Genomic DNA, 6,771 nt, shown 5'->3' with positions numbered 1-6,771 from the left:
TATATATGATTTAGATGCTTCTAAAAGTTATAACTAAAGTTGGAGATGGCCATAAAAGGAAAATGTTCTCCAACTTTTTTCATATTTACATGAAAATATATTTCAAATCTTTTTTTTCACATTCAGCTCATGCTTCATTACCTCGACATTTCCACACGAGTGTTGCTGAGTATTAAACATGCAAATTCAGGGCCATCCCTGGGTTCCCTTTCTGTTAGGCGAGCAGTACATAAAAGGCTTTTGTCCTCTGGTTAGATAACACGCAAACCTTGACCAGGCACGGACACCCACACAACGGCTTTTGATATGACTAGGACTGCAAGTGTTGCATTAATCCCTTGTAGAAAACTGTTTTGGCTGCATGACAGCAGGTACAGGCATATATCACATGGATGGCTCACTAAGCTGACTGTACATTCACATATACGCAAATATTTACACACACAAGGTAGAATCCTCTCGAACTGGGAATGAACCTTGTGTTAATTGAGCAGAAGAGTTTGGTTTCTTAGCCAGTGCTGTCGCCCTTGCCCTTGCAGCGTGCGCCGCAGGTGTCCGCGAGGCAGCTGGCAGGAAAGTCCCCCCGGCCTGGGAAAGGGGGCCCGGGCGCGCACGGGCAGCGCCGCCTCCGCCGGCCGAGCCCCCCGGATCACGGCTTGGGGTGCAGCCTGCAGCCCGGCTAAGGCCCCCGGAGGCGCTCCCGGGAGGGGCCCGTCTCCTCGGGGCACCGCGGGGAGGCAGGGCGGGCAGCGGGGCCCGGCGCGGCGGGGAGGCACCGCGGGACCCGCCGGGCAGCGGCCGCAGCGGGCGGCAGCGCGCCGCCTCCCGGGGCAGCGGCGCTGGGCTCCCTCCCACCGCCGCCGCCTCCTCCTCCTCCTCCTCCTCCTCCTCCTGCTGCTGCCGCGGGGAACGGGCGGGAGGCGGCGCGGAGGGGAGGACGGTGCGCGCCGGGCGCGCCTCCCTGCCTGCCTCGCTGCCTGCCTCGCTGCCGGCCGGGCGGGCAGGGCAGAGCGGAGCGGAGCGGAGCGGAGCGGAGCGGAGCGGGCGGAGGTAGGTGCCGGCGGGGATGCGGCTGCCCGGCCGCGGCGGCGGCTCCGCGAGTTGGGACTTTGCGGGAAGTTGGGCGGCGAGCCGGCGCGGCGCGGCTGCATACGGCCGGGCACGGCTGGGCACGGAGCGGCGCGGCTGCATACGGCCGGGCACGGCTGGGCACGGCACGGCGCGGCTGGATACGGCCGGGCACGGCGCGGCGGAGCGCGGGCGGGCGGCGGGTCGGGGCGGCGGCGGCGGGAGCGGCGGGAGCGGCGGGAGCGGGAGCGCGGCCCGTGTCCCGGGCTGCCGGGGGCTGCGGCCGCCCCGCCGCGCTGCGCTGCGCTGCGCTGAGCCGGGCCGCGGAAGGCACCGGCGAGGCAGCGCTGTCGGAAGGATGCGTTCAATTCCGACAGCACGAAAACTGTGGATGGATGGTGCCATTCACCGCTGCGTATTTTTAGATGAAGACGGGGGGTTCTTAAACGCAAGCTGTTGGCTGTTAAAAATAGCCTCATGGCATGCATTTGCTGAGAACGCAGCCAGGGTTCAGTGAGGGGTTATTATGGTTAGAGTATCTCCGGCGACAGTTCACCAGCTGAACTTTGGTGGTGTCTTTCTTTCTTTCTTTCTTTTCTTTTTTTTCTTCGTGCTGCTTCATTGTAGTACTACAGCCTGACTCTGCAGTGAATTGCCTTTCTCGGTCGCAGCTGGATTTGTAGGTTAATAGGATAGATGATAGTATTTCTAGGAGGGTAGCATCTAAGGACGTAGCAAACTTTTGGGTGGGGAAATGTAATTGCACTCCTTTAGTCGGTGCTCTGTGGGCTAAAGATGTCTTCATACTGATTCGATGTGATTGCATGTGACAGAGGAATGATTTCACTTCTTGAATTGTTAGCCAGAAGAATCATTATCATCTCCTGTAGAACAACCATGTGCTTCTTGTAGTTTGTAAAAGCAGAGTATTCAGCTGAGAAAGTTATAGGTGGGATTCAAAGTTCACTGGAACTATTCATCAAGAGTAAATATTTTTAAGGTTTGACTGAAAATCATATGCTCTCATTTGTGTAAATAAATGTCTAATTGAACTGCATTTGCTTGATGCTAATTATGGACTACCTGATCTCTCTCAAAAAGGGAAATTTCCATAAATGTGAGATCACAACATTTATATATGTATACACACATACACACACATATATATATATCTCAAGTGTGTGTGTGTGGATAATAAATGCATATATATAAATGTTATGACCTCCCATACCTACACATATGTATTAATATATATGTAATATATATAGTATGTATATGTGTGTGTGTGTATACAGTAAATACTATGGAATAGTTTTCTTGAAGCTTTTTTTTTTATTTTTATTTTTTTGCCAGTGACCAAAATGTTGTCACGTCTCTTGCCCTAAGAGCTTCTCTGCTGCTGGTGCCATTTCACACTCTCGGGCATTGAGTCAAAGTATTCATCTGGCTCCTCACATGCCGAAAGAAAGAAAATCAATTTGAATGCAGAAAAGAAGCAACTACTTGTATGAAGATTTAGTAGTGAAACTAGCCTTTTTTTTTTTTTAATGCCACTTAAATCCTGTGTCTGTAAGTGCAGTCAACCCGCAGTTCGAAATTAACAACAAAATAATTTTATGGTTCAGAAATTGTATTAGGAAGACTAGTCTCAAATTCAGAGTGTTTTATTTGAGGGTTTGTAACAGGAACTTGTCTAAACAGTGGAGATTTACATGACAAAACACTTAATTCCACTAATGCAATGAAAGACACTAATGGATTTTATTGTCTTTGCTAAACTAAATGTAGATATCTGGAACCTATATAAATGAGAAAGTTAAAGCAGACTCTCATATTTCAGTTATTTCATGTGGTTGAAGTGGAAGGATGAAGTTATATAATCCACTACCAGCATTAGCAAGGACTGCGTTTTACAGGCATAATCAAAGTGATACAAAGGGATACTGTTTATCTTTTAATGTTATTTTAAGCAACACAACCACTGTGCCATTCTGTCCAGCAGTAGCATAATCTTGGAATGATTTTTTTCTTAACTCTTCTTCTTTTTTTTTGTTTTTTTCTTCAAAATACTCCTAGATAGTTACTCAGTGGTAGTGATTTATTTGTTAGAAAAAGGCTGGTAACTGTAAAATTAGAAAACAAAAAGCACAGGTGCATTTTTGATGATGGGCGCAATCTCGAAAGGAGCCGGGAAATCCCAGGCCCTCGGGACAAGGCGAGCTCGGGTACGTGCGGAAGGCCCAGCTTTCCCTGCACCGTTCCCGCGCTGCCTGGCGAGTCCTCGCCTGCCTCCGTGCTCGCGTCCCCCTGGTCGCTGTCGGCACCTCGCGACAGTCCTGGAGCTTTCCGAAGCGCCGCTGAGGATGACTTTTTTCTTGTTGCTCTCAAGCTGACAGGCAACCAGTGGCGGGAACGCTGTGACCACCAGGTGGTTCGGTGGGTAGAGACTGTATTTGCGGCATTCGTGATTTCGGTGCTCGCTGCACGTGTTTCTCGAAGACAGACAGGGACCTACGACTAAAATATCTAAGTGTTTGTTTATATCTAAGGGCACTTTGCTAAGTGGATGGCAGCAAACTCTCCCCAAATTCACAGGGTATTGCTAAATACGATGCTACAACCGCCAGCCCCAAATAAGGATTTCTTATCAGAGTTTCTCTGCTGACCGGGGGGGATGGAGGCTTCCTCGCTGCTAAAGACCCCCCCGTTGCTGCGCGCCTCCCCACAGGCTCGCAGGGACGGCACTTTAAAAAGTCTCCTGCGATTGCATTCTGCGTTTTTAAAGCTGTTCAGGTACACTTTCGCTAGAGATAAGCTAGCAGCGGTGGCCGATGTTGCCTAAATGGCGTATTGATTTTGGAAGCCAGAGCGTGCAGCGGTGGTGGTTTTCTGCTACGGATACATCACTCAGCAGGGGAGAAGCATGACCTAAACAGGTGCCGGTGTGCTCCCCCTCCCTCCCGAGTCTTGAGTAACCTTACGGTTACTTAAAGGCTGCAGGTCCCGCAGATGGGGGGCTGCGAGGAAATGTGTCGTTAAGTTATTCGGTGCCGCTCGGGGGCCGCAGGTGAGGTCAGCCGCTCCGGCTCCAGGTCTCCGAGCGAGCGCCGGCAGGAGCTGTGCTCCGCCGCGCACATGGCTCCCCAACGCCCCGCGCGGCCCTCGGTGCTGCCCCGGCCCCCTCGGCCTCGCGTGGCCCACGCGGCCTCTGTCTGCCCCGGTCCCGGCCCCCTCGGCCTCGCGCGCGGCCTCCGCCTGCCCCGACCGCCTTGCCCGGAGCCGCGGCGCTCCGGCTGGAGGAGTCCGAAGCGCGGGGGAAAAACAAGCGACTTTCCCAACAAGAGAGCGTTTTCTCTCCGTGCCTTTCCCCCGCAAATTAGCGTTTCTTGTTTATTTATATTTTCTCGTGAAGTGCGCTGTTTTTCTTGCTGGAGGGCTGCTGTGCCAGACCCGGCGTCTAAATACAGCCATTGACACAGGGCTTGGGAGCCTGGAAGCGGTTGTCTCGGAGCGGCCCGACGGCGCTGCTTCTCCTTCCGCGCGGCAGTTCCACCTGCGCCGCCGGCCGCGCGGGACGTCGCCGACTCCGTCCCTCAAAAACGCGCAGGGCCGCGCACGTACCCGAGGCAGCGGACAGCGCTTTCGGGGCAAACGGTCGATGGGGCTTTTCCCTGGAAGACTAATTGAGGTTGCACCTGGCTTCCGGGGCCACGTAGTCCGTGGAATTTCGTGCTGAGTTGGAAGGGAAAAGGTAAAAAGACGGAAACGGTGTGTGCGGTTTGGTACAGATGGGGCACCCAGCCCTCCCCCAGGCCGAAATCCCCCCGCGGAGGCGCCTCTGGCAGCCCCTTCGCGGCCCCACTCCGACCGCAGCTTTGGGCTTTGCAACCCCAACCCCGAAAGCGCTGGGCAGCGCGGGAGCCGGTGGTGCTCGGGCTGTAGGTCCTCATTGTGAGCCCCCAAATTATCCATCTTCCCTATAATTCCTGGCGATCCTTAAATGGCAGCATGGCAGCGTGCCCACGGGGAGCTCTGCCTTAGTGGGGATTGCAGAATTGGCAGCTAATGCGTCAATACTATCTAAGATTTGCAGTTACTAGACTATAAATTTTCTCCTATGTACCAAGCACTACTAAATGCACACTTTGTATTCTAAAACTTAATTTGCCATCATTTGGCCTCATCAAATATGCATGTCCTTTTATAAATACTTGCGTTTTGTTATGCAGGCTCTGCGTGCGAGGCAGGCTGCTCTGCACTGTGAAGTGCGGATTCTGCACCGTGCAGGTCTGCACCTGAAGAGCAAGGTATTAAAACTGACACTTTTCATTTGCTTCATGCTTTCTGGTGTGGAGAAATATATTTCACAGAGATACTTATCCTGTATGAAACCATGGTATTCAGTGTGGGTGAACATACCATAAAATTAGAAAAGCTGATGAGACTGAAGTCTGTAAAGTTTAAGCCCATAGGCAGGCCTGGCGACTGCTCAGGCCAGCGTGGAGTGTAAGTAAGGGCCTTTCCTTCCAATAATGGCGGTCAGAGTGCTGCAAATTATTTTTGACCAGGAAGGACTATGAGAGCAAACAAAAAGAGTGAAGAAATCATGCAAGGGTCATAATTGTGCAGTAAGACAATAAGCAGATAGAACTGCTTTTAAAAAATGCAAACTTCTATAAGATACCTAGATAATAAAGACTTACCTGCAGCCTCAGGGGAAGGAAGAAGCCTGGTAAGGAGCAGCGTGCTAGGAGTGCTAGGAAAGGGGACAGTACATTAGATGTGAGTTTGCGATACAGGATGTTTTTGGATGAAGATGATAATGTAAGGACATTATGTGCTCCACATGTCCAGTTAAAATTCAGGTGTTGGAGCAATGTGGGAGAAAGCACTTAATTAAAGTACTTCAATTCTGGCACCACATTCGTAATAAAATAGCAACAAATAGGAGAGACTTCAGGAAAAAGTAATGGAAAAAAAAAACCCACCCAGGAGTCTGGAAGATTTCATACATGATTTGAGGAAAATGTAAGAGCTCAGTGTTAACCTTGCTGTGCCTAAGCTAAGATATAATGGCCTGTGAATACCAGAATGTATTAATCCACAGAAGGAGGAGGAATCTGTTTGACTGGTACATTAGGTGTAAAGCTAGAATTGCGAGGAAATTGAGAAGGATAGTTTAATAGATTACTAGGAGAATATAGCACATAACGAGGTGTGTTTGCCTGCAGGGCCGTCTCTTCACAGAGAGGCTACATCCCTTGAAAAGCCTTTAAAAAGTCTTAGAAACAACGCTTTTTGGCAAGGCTCTCACGTCGGTTATCTAATAATCCTTCCCAACCTCTTGGATTTTAGCTAATTTGTCTTCTGCGTTATACAGATGGTGCTTGCCTTAGATAAGTTAAATAGCTAACGAACGTGAAAGCCATTGCTAGGCTTTTCAGGGAGCACGAGGAGCAGGCTCCGTGCGCGCGGTGGCTTTGGCCACGTGCAGCGCTGGTGCCGGCTGAGCTCCCTGAAGGCGCGTGGGTTCACGCTCTCACATCGCGATTCGGAGTTAGGGGCCCTTTACTTTGTGGCTCTCTAGAGCCCTAGCCTGGGGTAACACCGGGAAATCTGGATCGTAACTTTCCGTCTATGGCAAATGCAGTGGCCAGGTGAAATGATTAAGTTCCACTGGGTAAAAACTGCTGTGCACTGAAG

At 51.1% G+C, this 6,771-nt stretch overlaps 1 protein-coding gene across 1 annotated transcript in view; it reads left to right on the top strand.

The window, feature by feature from the left end:
* The first annotated feature begins 960 nt into the window (after positions 1–960).
* The window catches only part of CHST15 (carbohydrate sulfotransferase 15), a 43,640-nt gene continuing 37,829 nt past the window's right edge, over positions 961–6,771 (top strand). Inside the window, exon 1 of the mRNA XM_067299569.1 lies at positions 961–1,050. The gene's annotated coding sequence lies outside the window, so the exon portion shown is untranslated. The remainder of the gene's footprint in view (positions 1,051–6,771) is intronic.

The sequence above is a fragment of the Apteryx mantelli genome, chromosome 7 (assembly GCF_036417845.1).
Source record: "Apteryx mantelli isolate bAptMan1 chromosome 7, bAptMan1.hap1, whole genome shotgun sequence".
Classification (NCBI taxonomy): domain Eukaryota; kingdom Metazoa; phylum Chordata; class Aves; order Apterygiformes; family Apterygidae; genus Apteryx; species Apteryx mantelli.
This window is presented reverse-complemented; position numbering and strand designations above follow the sequence as displayed.